The sequence below is a fragment of the Oncorhynchus clarkii genome, chromosome 18 (genome assembly GCF_045791955.1).
Source record: "Oncorhynchus clarkii lewisi isolate Uvic-CL-2024 chromosome 18, UVic_Ocla_1.0, whole genome shotgun sequence".
NCBI classification, from domain to species: Eukaryota; Metazoa; Chordata; class Actinopteri; order Salmoniformes; family Salmonidae; genus Oncorhynchus; species Oncorhynchus clarkii.
The window spans coordinates 12,823,130-12,837,157 of NC_092164.1; the positions used below are offsets into that span (position 1 = coordinate 12,823,130).

General features: G+C 43.6%; 1 protein-coding gene across 2 annotated transcripts in view; it reads left to right on the plus strand.

The window, feature by feature from the left end:
* LOC139372447 (interleukin-1 receptor accessory protein-like 1) overlaps positions 1 to 14,028 on the plus strand; it is a 364,639-nt gene that overhangs the window by 22,438 nt on the left and 328,173 nt on the right. The gene's annotated exons all lie outside the window — the stretch shown is intronic.

Genomic DNA, 14,028 nt, shown 5'->3' on the forward strand with positions numbered 1-14,028 from the left:
ATCAGACAGCAAGGCCTGTAATACATATCAGACAGCAGTGCCTACAGCAGGGCCTTTAATGCATATCAGACAGCAGGGCCAACAGCAGGGCCTGTAATACATATCAGACAGCAGGGCCTGTAATGCATATCAGACAGCAGGGCCTACAGCACGGCCTTTAATGCATATCAGACAGCAGGGCCTACAGCACGGCCTTTAATGCATATCAGACAGCAGGGCCTTTAATGCATATCAGACAGCAGGGCCTACAGCAGGGCCTTCAATGCATATAAGACAGCAGGGCCTTCAATGCATATCAGACAGCAGGGCCTGTAATACATATCAGACAGCAGGGCCAACAGCAGGGCCTTTAATGCATATCAGACAGCAGGGCCAACAGCAGGTCCTTTAATGCATATCAGACAGCAGGGCCTACAGCAGGGCCTGTAATGCATATCAGACAGCAGGTGCCATCCGCAGGGCCTGTAATGCATATCAGACAGCAGGGCCTACAGCAGGGCCTTTAATACATATCAGACAGCAGGGCCTACAGCTGGGCCTTTAAAGCATATCAGATCACTGCCTGCAGCCCTAGAGCTTGAGGAAAGGTGTTTGTTTTCATGGCGACAGTCCCTGTGGGCTTCCCTTCCAGGTAGGTGGATGAGCCGGAGCCTGAGGTGGTTATTTGAAATGTGTCCTCTGATAAATAAAAGCCCTGCTCCGCACTGCGTTGTTAGTCCAGGTCCATTGTTCACTTTCCTATTAGAGACAACCTTTTTTCTTTACCATGAATCAGGCAGTTTGCCTGTGCTATGCTTTAAATCCTATTGACCTGAAATGGTTTATATCGTTTCATTATCTTTCCTTTGTTTTGAAATGTACTTAATCACTGTACTTTCCAACTGGAAGCTGTTTGATCAACATAGACATTACAGGACATGTGTCGTCTAAACGCCTGACCCTACAAAACAGGGATGTTTTCCCATTTGTCATCCATAATATCCTTGTTAGTTAGAGTGCTGATGTTGAATAAATGGTTGATCAAACAGAGAATTTGTTTAATGCAACACATCACATTCAGGAGAGAATCACTGCAGGTGATACAAGGCCTCAAACCATTTGATCACAGAGTATGAAATGTATTTTTCTTCCTATTATTATTTCCATTTTATTCAGTCCTTCTGTAGAGGAAATGTCCCCGTTTCGAAACAGTGTTTGTGGACAGTGTTGTCAGCTTTGACATTGTGTTTTGTCCATACTTGGTGGTAGATTCAATAGGGGGAAAAGCCTGAACAGTCACTGTTGGGTAACCTAGCAATGATTTGAATGGAATGATGTACTCTGAATTAGACTTGGTTCTAAAGCAGCTGTGCTTCTCGCTAACAAGGCAAGACACTTTCAGTAGACTTTAATGAATTAATTTGACACAATGGAAATGGATGTGAATACAACGGATACAGTAGGGTTTCATCTCTCTTTCTGTTTCCTCTCATTATATTCCCAGATATCACAATAGCAACCCAGTCATCTTTAGACTAGGTGTTGACCAGATTCAGCCGACATGTATCATTTCAAATCAAATCAAATCAAATTTTATTTGTCACATACACATGGTTAGCAGATGTTAATGCGAGTGTAGCGAAATGCTTGTGCTTCTAGTTCCGACAATGCAGTAATAACCAACAAGTAATCTAGCTAACAATTCCAAAACTACTACCTTATACACACAAGTGTAAGGGGATAAAGAATACATTATGTACATAAAGATAAATGAATGAGTGATGGTACAGAGCGGCATAGGCAAGATACGGTAGATGGTATTGAGTACAGTATATACATATGAGATGGGTATGTAAACAAAGTGGCATAGTTAAAGTGGAAAGTGGCTAGTGATACATGTATTACATAAAGATGCAGTAGATGATATAGAGTACAGTATATACGTATACATATGAGATGAATAATGTAGGGTATGAAAACATTATATTAGGTAGCATTGTTTAAAGTGGCTAGTGATATATTTTACATTTCTCATCAATTCCCATTATTAAAGTGGCTGGAGTTGTCAGTGTGTTGGCAGCAGCCACTCAATGTTAGTGGTGGCTGTTTAACAGTCTGATGGCCTTGAGATAGAAGCTGTTTTTCAGTCTCCTTAGAGCAGGTTTTCCCCTAGGGGTACACACAATGTTGTCGGGCGTACGCCAAATAAAAATGTGATTCACATTTTAAAATATATATTGTTTTTTAATGTCTTTACATTTTCAAACAGTCCGTTTATATTTTTCAACGGGGCTATACATTTGGGTGAGGTTTTTTTCTCGCCTGAGTAGCCTCATTTCACTGCCAAAAATAAAATGAAACCATCTAGTGTTCAGCGAAATAACAACACAATGTCAAATTGCCACGGCCGTCAAACGAAGTGGACCAAGGGGCAGCGTGGTGAGCGTACATTTTCTCTTATTTAAAATGACGCCAACAAAACAAGAAATGAAGAAACAACCGTGAAGCTTACATGGGCTATAGTGCCCCTAACAAAGTCAACTTCCCACACAGAAAGGAGGGAAAAGGGCTACCTAAGTATGGTTCCCAATCAGAGACAACGATAGACAGCTGTCCCTGATTGAGAACCATACCCGGCCAAAACAAAGAAATACAAAAACATAGAAAAAAGAACATAGAATGCCCACCCAAATCACACCCTGACCAAACCCAAAATAGAGACATAAAAAGCTCTAAGGTCAGGGCGTGACACCAATAGAGGTAGCCTAGTCAAATAATTAGGTGCAAATATGATGAGAAATACATTGATTGGAGTTCACTTATATTGGGAGTAGTGCCTTTCCTCAGCCACAGTGTGTTATATGTGCAAAAGTACTATCTCACAACTCGATGAAACCTTCACTCTTGCGCAGACATTTAGAAACAAAACATGCCAATTTGAAAAATAAGCCACAGGAGTTTTTTGAGCAAGAATTAAGACAACTTACGAGTAATAACACATATAAAAGCAACAGATACCATTAATAAGAAGGGGCTAGAGGAGTCTTATATGGTGAGCTACCGAGTGGCTAGGACAGGCAAGCCCCATACTATTGTGGACGACTTAATTATTCTTGCTGCCGTGGGTATGGCTAGGACAATGCTGGGGGAAAGGCCAAAAAAACTATACAGACAATGCCTTCATCAAACAACACTGTTTCACGACGCATCAGTGACATGGCAGGAGATGTTTGGAAACAATTACTGCTTCGCATACATGTCAGTGAATTCTATGCATTACAGCTGGATGAGTCAACAGACGTGGCGGGCCTGGCACAGATCCTGGTATATGGCCTGTTATGTTTATGGGGGGTCAATTAAGGAAGACATCCTCTTCTGCAAACCACTGGAAACCAGGACAACAGGAGAAGATATTTTTTAAGTACTGAACAGCTTTGTGACATCAAATGGACTTTGGTGGTCAAGATGTGTTGGTATCTGTACTGATGGTGCAAAAGCCATGACAGGGAGACATAGTGGAGTGGTAACGCCCATGCAAGCAGTTGCTCCCGACGACACTTGGGTACACTGCAGCATCGACCGAGAGGCTCTTGCTTCCAAAGGAATGCCTGACAGCTTGAAAGACGTTTTGGATACTACAGTGAAAATGGTTAACTTTGTTAAAGCAAAGCCCCTGAACTCTCGTGTATTTTCTGCACTATGCAATGATATGGGCAGTGACCATGTAATGCTTTTACAAGGGGCAAAGTATTGACACGTTTTTTGAAATTGAGAGATGAGCTTTAAGTTTTCTTTACTGACCATCATTTTCACTTGTCTGACTGCTTGCATGATGACGAGTTTCTCACACGACTGGTCTATCTGGGGGATGTTTTTTCTCTGAATGATCTGAATCTAGGATCACAGGGACTCTCCGCAACTATATTCAATGTGCAGGACAAAATTGATGCTATGATTAAGAAGTTAGAGCTCTTCTCTGTCTGCTTTAACAAGGACAACACACAGATCTTTCCATCATTGTATGATTTGTTGTGTGCAAATGAACTCAAGCTTACGGACAATGTCAAATGTGATATAGCGAAGCACCTGAGTGAGTTGGAAGCGCAATTACGCAGGTACTTTCCTGAAACGGACGACACAAACAACTGGATTCCTTATCCCTTTCATGCCCTGCCTCCAGTCCACTTACTGATATCTGAACAAGAGAGTCTCATCGAAATTGCAACAAGCGGTTCTGTGAAAATGTAATTTAATAGGAAGCCACTGCCAGATTTCTTGACTGGGCTGCGCTCAGAGTATCCTGCCTTGGCAAATTGTCTGTTAAGACAATGATGCCCTTTGCAACCAAGTACCTATGTGAGAGTGGATTCTCGGCCCTCACTGGCATAAACTAAATACAGGCACAGACTGTGTGTGGAAAAGTATTTAAGACTGAGACTCTCCAATAAAATCCAACATTGCAGAGTTATTTACATCCTTTCAAGCACATCCTTCTCATTAACCTGTGATTGGTTATTAACAATTTTCAATAAACAAATAAAGTTTTATATGTAAGATGGCTAAATAATGAGCAAAATTATTGATTATTATTATATTATTATTTGTGCCCCGGTCCTATAAGAGCTCTTTTTCACTTCCCATGAGCCAGGTTGTGACAAAAACACTCATTCTTATGTTTAATAAATGTATTGTATAGTGTGTGTGTGGCTGGCTTACAATGATGGCAAAAAACAACATTTGAGAGTGCGCTGACCCTGGTTCTAGAGGGGGTACGCAGTTGGAGGTTGCATGTTTGAAGGGGTACAGGACTATAAAAAGTTTGGGATCCACTGCCTTAGAGGAAGCACCCACGTCGGCCATTTTGTGTCAAAGCATTTGCCTGATCGTATAAGGGGAGAGAACAGAGGGGGCAAGTTAGAAAACAACCATACAGAGTGGTGATACCTAAATACTGGCCTTGGGGCCACATCTGGCCTCTCGTGGCATATCAACATTAAATCAATTAAGAAAAATCCCTTAATAGGTACTCTGACAATTTGAATGATCAAAGGGGTTGAACATAAAATTTAGCTTACAGAAAAGCACAGTGATATACACATTTTCAATAAATTAAAATCATTATTTTTGCTAATAAGATTTGAAATATTTGATTGAAAGTGTCACTTCAGGCTAAGTCCTGAAGGTACCGTACCTCTGGTCTGTGACCACCACAATGTCCACTTAAGCCAAGATAGAATCCAAATTCCATGACTAAAATAAACAGAACCAGCCATCTATATTCATTCATAGTATAATTGCTCCCGGATTTCCCACCAGCAAACATTGATGACTGCTGTGGATTCTAGCCTAATCTCTTGACAATGATTGATGCAAATGTGATATCTCAAACTCCTCCTCTACCGCAGGATATATCTCTGCTCTTTAGTATTCGTTCCTTAGTGACAGACACGTTTAAAAGACAAATGATTCCTGTCAGCTGACTCTCCTAGTAATTATGACAAAATATTAAAACTAACTTCCAGATTCTTTTACAGCCTTGTTTGTGTTATGATTCAAATTTGGAACAGCCAATCTCTTCCGGGAGTTGTTTATTTTCCACCAAATCAATGGCAGCTCTGAAATAAAGAATTTCTCTCTGAGATAAAGAATTTCTCTCTGAGATGATGGAACTCAGTTACTGATGGTTTCACGTCTCAGTGTGCCACTTCGGATGAAGAGTTGCTGTAAATAAGACAAGTTAGCATGCTATCTGCCTCACCAGCCAGGCCTTGGTTCCCGTTAGACTACTTCCAAACAGCACAGCCACTGAATATATCCTTCTATCCTTCTATTCTTCTATCTAGCACCGTCACTCCACCACTACAGTGCGGCTGTGTCTCAAATGGCACCCTATCCCCTACATAGTGCACTACCTTAGACAAGAGCCCTATGGGAAGTGCAGGAAGTGCAATATAGGGAATAGGGTGCAATGTAGGGAATAGAGTGCCATTTAGGACACTGCGTACTGTAGTTGTGGACCACATCTCACGGCTCAACGTATTTTCCGTCAGGAAACACATCCAAGGACGTCCTGGCAGTCAATTAAATCTACGGTCCTCGTCTTCCTCAACAGACTAAAGTACAGGGAGGATGTCAGGATGAATCCATCAGTAAGGAATGGATACCTCGCTGCTGCTGACCCCAATGGGGATACTCACAGTTTGACCAATAATAGGCCCCGGCAATTCAATTAGAGCCATGCACTTGACTTCGTAATTTATATTAAAGGATGTTAAATATGGCAGTGATCTGTCAGCAATGACAGCCCATAGCCGTTGATGGAATAGGACCAATGTGTTAGGCCTAAAAATCCACCTGCAAAACAGAGTGAATGTTTTGCATATAAGCTAAATGTAAAGTAAAGCACTTTGGATAATCAAGCACAATTTGCATGCCGTTGGCCAGAGCAGCACTGACTGAAGTCCTTTGTTAAGTGCAACCCAAACTGTTACCTTCTGCAGTTAATAGCTTCACACAGACAGAACATTGTCTGATACTGAAGCATGATGAGCTTTTTTAAAATTCAAATCAACTAGTGAAGAAGTAGGAGTACGATCAATGATTGGATGTACATGACAGCCATGGCGTAAACATATGGTGACACAATTGGAACAAATGAACAAGAAGCGGAGACAGATTTCAAAAGGCACTGATCTGTTTCCACACATTAAAGTAGAATTAGATATCTGCCTCTGATCAACTCATTCAATCTGAAACCACAAGGCTAGCAGTATTGATCGCAGCGATACGTTGTATTATCTATGCTTTGCAGTCCGCGGTATCTTCCGCTGCTATGTTTTGATACTCTGTTTACTAGCCTAGCTAGCGTTGTCTGGGTGATCGATGTAATACACCGTGCTAGATCCATGGTCTTTTACCTCTGTTCAGCACATATCATTTTCAATCAATCCATTTCAGTCTTGTATTGATTTGCATCCTTCAGGACACTTGTAGGAGACAGCCCTAATGATGATAATGTTAATCATCACTTGCGATAATGGCTGTTAGACAGCTGTTTGCCTCCGTGAGTCTCATAGGTCCTCTGAAAACACACACATATACAGACACACAAACACACAGACACCGACACAGGCACACAGACACAGGCACACAGACACAGGCACACAGACACAGGCACACAGACACAGGCACACAGACACACGCACACACACACACAAACACACACACACACACACACACACACACACACACACACACACACACACACACACACACACACACACACTGTCATCTTCCTTCAGTCAATACTCCCATAGCTGCCTCTCAAGTAGTGAATGATTGTCTCCGTTGTGTGGGGGGCTCACGGCAGGAGAGATTGATCACAGCCATGATGTTGGAAATGAAATAGTCGGGTCACTTGGAATTTGTTTTCCTCTTCCCTGCAGCTCACAGCAGCTCTCATCCAGTCAACGTGCTGCTGAATGCTGCAGTCTGATGAGTGAGGTAGTGAGTTTACAGGGATCTGCTGGCCGGCCAGGCCCTGAGAAAGATGCTATAGCCCTTTGCTGCCTCAACATGGTGATCAATCTGGAGTGGCTCTCCCAGGAGTTACAATGTGTTACAATGCCACAGCCACACAGTCTCTAGGGTCTAGACTAGAGGTATTGCCTGGGCACTTTGTGGAAAGAGCATCTGGAAAGGTGGGGGTGTGAAGTGAATAGCTACTTTGATGGTTCCTACCATACACATATTGCATAAAAGCATGTTCCCTTGGTTACATGCAGATGCTGGGAGGAATACATGACCATTCTCTCAATCTGCCGCTCGCTGCAAGGGAATGTAGCTCCCATCCCCTCCTGTGCTCCTTCATTCCTTCCCTCCAGACTGCCGTCTTTTGGCAACAGCACTTTGTCTTGTGAGTTGACCTGAAGTCCTGCGCTGCAATTCACTGCTCCCTTCTGACAAGTGCTTAATGCGTGACCAAAGCCCCTAGATTGAGGCCATTGGCCATCATTGGCCAGTTCACAGCAGCTGTAGGTTTGTCCACTTAACCCTTAATACCCAAGGGCCCAAGTGTCTGAGCATTGAAAGTACAGTATACTCTGTGAAACCTCCCGTCTGTCTGTGAAGCCTCTTGTCTGTCTGTGAAGCTTGTTTCATAAGGACAGTATAGTGGACTTTTTGACATTCTTTCTCAGTAACAATGGAGCAGCTGTTTATTACAAAATATTCCATTATTTCTTGCACATTAACGTTTATTGTCATGAGTCTTGTCCTGGAGGCTGAACCGAGCGATAGGCCAGCTGCAAAGTCACAATTGGATATATTGAACAAATTCATGAAAAAAAAAATGTTTTTAATTTAAGGTTATGGTTAGGCATTAGGGTTAGCAGTGTGGTTAGGGTTAAGGTTAGGATTAGGTTTAAAATCAGATTTTATGACTTTGTGGCTGTGCCAGCTAGTGATGGGTGCTGCATGGCTAACCCTGCATGTCAGATATATTCTAATATGATACCTCTGCCTCTTCTTCCAGGTAATAGCTGGCAGGAATTTTCCACAGTATTTACATCCATTTAATATGCGACCACAGCGTAGTAGTTTGCTACAGACCAACACTTCATCGTTGACTTTTTTCCCCGGCTCTGACAGTGAGCTTCATGACACCAGTTCACTTCACATGGCTGGGGGCTTTGGACAAACACAACACTAAAACTACCCACAAATTAATATAACGAGGGGAAAGTCCAAGAGCAGCATTGTGTCAACATTGATTTATTCAAAGGCAGACAGAAACACTGCACTTAGCCTACTATTAACATGGACTACTACCCCGCACAAACAGGATACCACATTTCACTAGGAATATCAGTAAAGAAAATACTCGTTTAAGGTTTCCTAAATGTTTTCTGCAGCTTAGCTCTTTAGGCTGGCATTTGTAGCCAATTTGAAGGATTATGTGTGTGGTTGATAATGAGCTGTTGGCAGAGAGGATTCTAACATGGAGGAGGCTAGAGAGGCCTTCCTTCTTAAACGAAGAAAATCGAAATCAATGTCCTGGTTTCTGTGACTACGAGGGTTTTTAAAAACGTATAGGCAGTCATTCCTAGGCTGAAATTACTCTTATCTTCATTGACGGACTCGAGCCAGGGGAGGAAATTAACCAGTGCTCTGGGTGTCAGACCTGCTATGACTAATAATTTTACCCTCTCTCTTATTTAGCAGACGCTCTTATCCAGACTTACAAGAGCAATTAGGATTAAGTACCTTGTTCAAGTGCACATTGATAGATTTTTTTACCTAGTCCGCTCGGAGATTTGAACCAGTAAACCTTCGCTTACTGGCCCAACTTCTTAACCGTTAGGTTACCTATCCTTCTTTCTCTCTCCCTCTATCTCTCTCTCTATCCCTCCCTCCCTCTATCTTTCTCTCTCTCTCTCTCTCTCTCTCTCTCTCTCTCTCTCTTCTCCTCCCTCTATCTCTCACACTCTCTCTCCTCCTCCCTCCCTCTCTCTCTCTCCTCCTCCCTCCCTCTCTCTCTCTCTCCGACTCTCCCTCTCTTTCTCTCTCTCTCTCTCTCTCTCTCTCTCTCTCTCTCTCTCTCCCCGACTCTCCCTCTCTCTCTCCGACTCTCCCTCTCTCTCTCTCTCTCTCTCTCTCTCTCCGACTCTCCCTCTCTCTCTCTCTCTTTCTCTCTCCTCCTCCCTCCCTCCCTCTCTCTCTCTCTCTCTCTCTCTCTCTCTCTCTCTCTCTCTCTCTCCGACTCTCCCTCTCTCTCTGTGTGAATCCCACAGGGCAGCAGTGTGGATGGTGCTGACAGTGACGGTTGCTGCCATTGATTACTACAGCTTTGTTACAGATGCTCGAGGGGGGGGAAGGCCGAAAGGCATCTCTGAAAATAATTACCAGTAGCAACATCCTTACCTCTATTCATCGAGTGACAGCTCTCACCCGTGATGACTTACTGCCGTCCACATTACTTAGATCAGAGCACTTACTATTAAGGAAAGTGACAGTTATTAAACAGACAAAGTATGAGCTAGTGAGGTGCTGTATGGATTCCTCTTCAGTGATGGCCTCCTACCGTCAGTGTGACATTCTGACAGTGATCATTTGATCAACAGAATCCAGATGTATTGTTGTCTTTCAGGGACAGGATGTTGTTGTGTTGTACCCGATCAATGAATTGGTTTTCCATTCATTTGTGGACTGACTTTGAGTGTTGATCCTGTTTCAAGTCAGATCCTTCTTGAGTGAAACTCAGTGCCTAAGCCACGATCGATTACTGTACTTACTTTCATTTCAGGATCATCTCAGTGTTGTGCAGCTGTAGCCTACTCTTCAATGCTATCCTTATGGATGAACTCTATCACAGTCACTCATCATTAACGGAATATCTTTAGTTGTGTGAAACAGGCCAGCTGAGTAATTAAAATGAGTCACTGCATTATTACCATGCATGATCTGTGACAGAGAAAGAGGCATTGCTTCGTAGAACATATGAGACTATAGCTTCTCACAGAGAACACACAAAGCCGTTTAACTATCGATTTACGCGCAGAGCACTGCATCATTTTTATTAAGGACACAAACCAGAGAGGAAGAGATCCTCTTATTTTCCTTTTTGCCATATCTCCCCTGACAACTATACACATTCTGAGTTTATCTCCATAACAACAATCTCCAGTCATCTCCCGCCCTGGGTATACTGTATACACTCTCTTCCTTCTGCAGGTTTTCAGTCTGTGGGGAAATTGGAGAGATTGTTTTATAAATGAGGCAGTCAATCTAAAGGCAGAGACAATGGACTGGCAACTCCCACAAGGAGATTTCCCCAACCAGTGTTCTCCTATCCTCTCTCTCTCTCTCTCTCTCTCTCTCTCTCTCTCTCTCTCTCTCTCTCTCTCCCTCTCCACTTCTCTCTCTCTCTCTCCCCTTCTCTCTCTCTCTCCCTCTCTCTCTCTCTCTCTCTCTCTCTCTCTCTCTCCCTTCTCTCTCTCCCCTTCTCTCTCTCTCTCTCTCTCTCCCCTTCTCTCTCTCCCCTTCTCTCTCTCTCTCCCTGTCCCCTTCTCTCTCTCTCTCTCCCCTTCTCTCTCTCTCTCTCCCCCTCTCTCTCTCTCTCTCTCTCTCTCTCTCTCTCTCTCTCTCTCCCTTCTCTCTCTCCCCTTCTCTCTCTCTCTCTCTCTCCCCTTCTCTCTCTCCCCTTCTCTCTCTCTCTCCCCTTCTCTCTCTCTCTCTCCCCTTCTCTCTCTCTCTCCCCCTCTCTCTCTCTCTCTCTCTCTCTCTCCCCCTTCTCTCTCTCCCCTTCTCTCTCTCTCTCTCTCTCCCCTTCTCTCTCTCCCCTTCTCTCTCTCCCCTTCTCTCTCTCTCTCCCCCTCTCTCTCTCTCTCTCTCCCCTTCTCTCTCTCTCTCTCGCTCTCTCTCTCTCTCTCTCTCTCCCCCCTTCTCTCTCTCTCTCTCTCTCTCTCCCCTTCTCTCTCTCTCTCTCTCTCTCTCTCTCTCCCCTTCTCTCTCTCTCCTCTCTCTCTACCTACACTGAGGCAGGGGCTATGCGGTAAGGAGCCAAGTGATCATGTTGAATTATGATGTTAGACTGCTGATCGTTATGCTTAAAGCCACACAAAAAAAATTGTAAACGGTGGAACAATATCCCAGGGTGCATTCCATGACATTTTAACATGCAAATAGTGTAACACTTGATCAGACAAAGCACTTCTATGACCTTCTCTATCTGTAGATTAGGCTAGTCACCGTCCTTTTTAGGATTTGAACACAGTTGCTCTCATGCAGAGACACAAATCAGTGAGTTGATAATGATATTGCTCTCCCAGCTGTTTAGACAAGAATGCATTGATATTATTGATCCCCCCCCCAACAAATGTCAACTAGTCTAGAAATGTCCATTTTGCTGCATTGTTGTGTGAACATGACAGATCTCACTTCACCTTTGGTAGAAATTGTTCATGAACTTTCATTTGAGGAAAGGTAGTTCCCCCTGAAATGGTGCTGTGGACTTCCTCCTTTACAAAACAGGCTTATTCAAACAATTACTATTTTGCACCGTTGCACATTTTACTGTAAATGTTGTTAAAAAGGGCAGATGATGCTTTATGAAGTGATGATTCACTGTTTTGATGTCTTGGGATCTGTTGTGAAGGTGCCGTACCAGGAGAAATAAGATTGTTCGTATTAACTTGGGAAGTTTCAAATCCACCAACAGTGTTTCTTTATACTCTTCGCAACCTTCGTATCCTTCGTCCCCTTGGTACTCTTCGCCTTCATTTCGAATGGCATCAAGGAACCAACCGTGCGACTGACTGACGCGTTAGGAGGTAGCTAGGGCTCTTGATAAATCCCTTGTGGAGTGAGTGTGCCATTGTAAATGCAGGAAGTCTTACAACATGGTGGCAGTTGACGGGCTGTCAAGCCTCCTCACGTCTGTCTCAGAGCCTAACAGTCTCACAGCGTGTGGCCCTATTCACTGGTGCTCTTTGGAGAACGTTTGGAAAAACCCTCTACAGGCTCTCTGTGTTGCGTCAGCTCCCTGTTCGCTGTATCCCCATTTGACGTCGCTCTGTGAAAACACTGCTCTCTTGTTGTCTTTGTGCCACTTCTTCCCTTTTCGTTTGCTAGTTACTGAAGGAGCTGGAATTGGTGAAAGGAGGCACAATCAACCTGTTTCTGTGTCTGCAACATGCAGAAATAGTAGAGTGAATCTTTATTGGTGGAAGGGGGACTAGCTGCCAAGTTAAGGGGCTGTTGTTTTTGTTTCTGGGTGGAATGGCAGGAGGAGGATGTAAGCTGGCTCCCAGAGGGGTGCAGCCTTTGTTGGGTGCAGAGTACTGGCGTTGGAGAACTGGCGAGGGGCAGGAGTCCTGGAACAGAACCAGGCTGTCTCTCCTTTCTCCATTCTGCAGGGTTCTCTCTTCTCTTTCTCTAACGGTTGGGAAGCCAGGGCTTCTTTCTCACCAAGGTTCTCCTGTCAACACATATGAGCAGGTCCATTCAGCTCTAATTCCTTCACGCTTTTTATAATGAAAAAGGAAATTACCTGGGATTTCCTTTTTATAGAAGCGCCTGTCTCGGATCAATTCTTCCCCTGAAAGGCTAATTTCTGAGAGAAAATGTGTCAACACAATCTACTTTATTTCACTCATCTCCTGTTGGACCTTGTAGCTTTTTACATGAACATTCAGTTGAATATAAAACGGAACCAAGTGACACCCTGCCGCTTTAAGCACTGTATTCTCATTGATATGAGTTTTATTGATTCAATGTCACATATTTCCCTGTCACGTTTTAATGTCATTTCGACTCTGGCGTACATCTGAGATATTTACTGTTTCCTTATTTATTGTTACCTATTGCTGAAAACGGCTGAAGATGTGAGATGATTTCCCTGCAGTGCTATGATCAATAAATTCTACGTGTTAATTAAGTTCCAGTGTCAGTACCCGAGACGCCTCCTCACGTACAGTATGTCCTCTCCCAGGCCTTATTATTCAAACTGACCAATGGGAGAGCAGCGTTGGGAGTTTAGCTTTCTGTGTTCAGCGTCATGGAACATACGCCAAGGCCCGGGGGGGGGGGGGGCAGTCCGTAATTTACAAGACTGTCATTCATTTAGTCTCTGTTTATATGACACAGGAGTGGCAGAACATTATAGCTCTGTAAAAGTGAATTAGAGGTGAAGTTCTCGGCTGTGGGGTTATGAAATGGCTATGAATGCTTTTATAGTCCTCTGTGGCCTATTTCACAGATTAGATTCCATTCATGTGTAAACATAAATGAAAGGTACCAATGCCCTCGTGTTCCCATCCATTGGCATGACGACGAACCCCTCTCAGCCTCATCCAGAGGATCTACAGTACCACTACAGTCATGACATTTAGAATCCATGTTTTATCACCTGTAAAGAGGAGAGGACGGATTTGGAGATGCTATATTGTATGCAGATACAAGGACTGTAGGATACAGTCATTTGGACAATTTCCATCTCCTGAATTACATGACCCCCCCCCCCCCCCCCCCCCCCCGCATTCTGAAATTGCA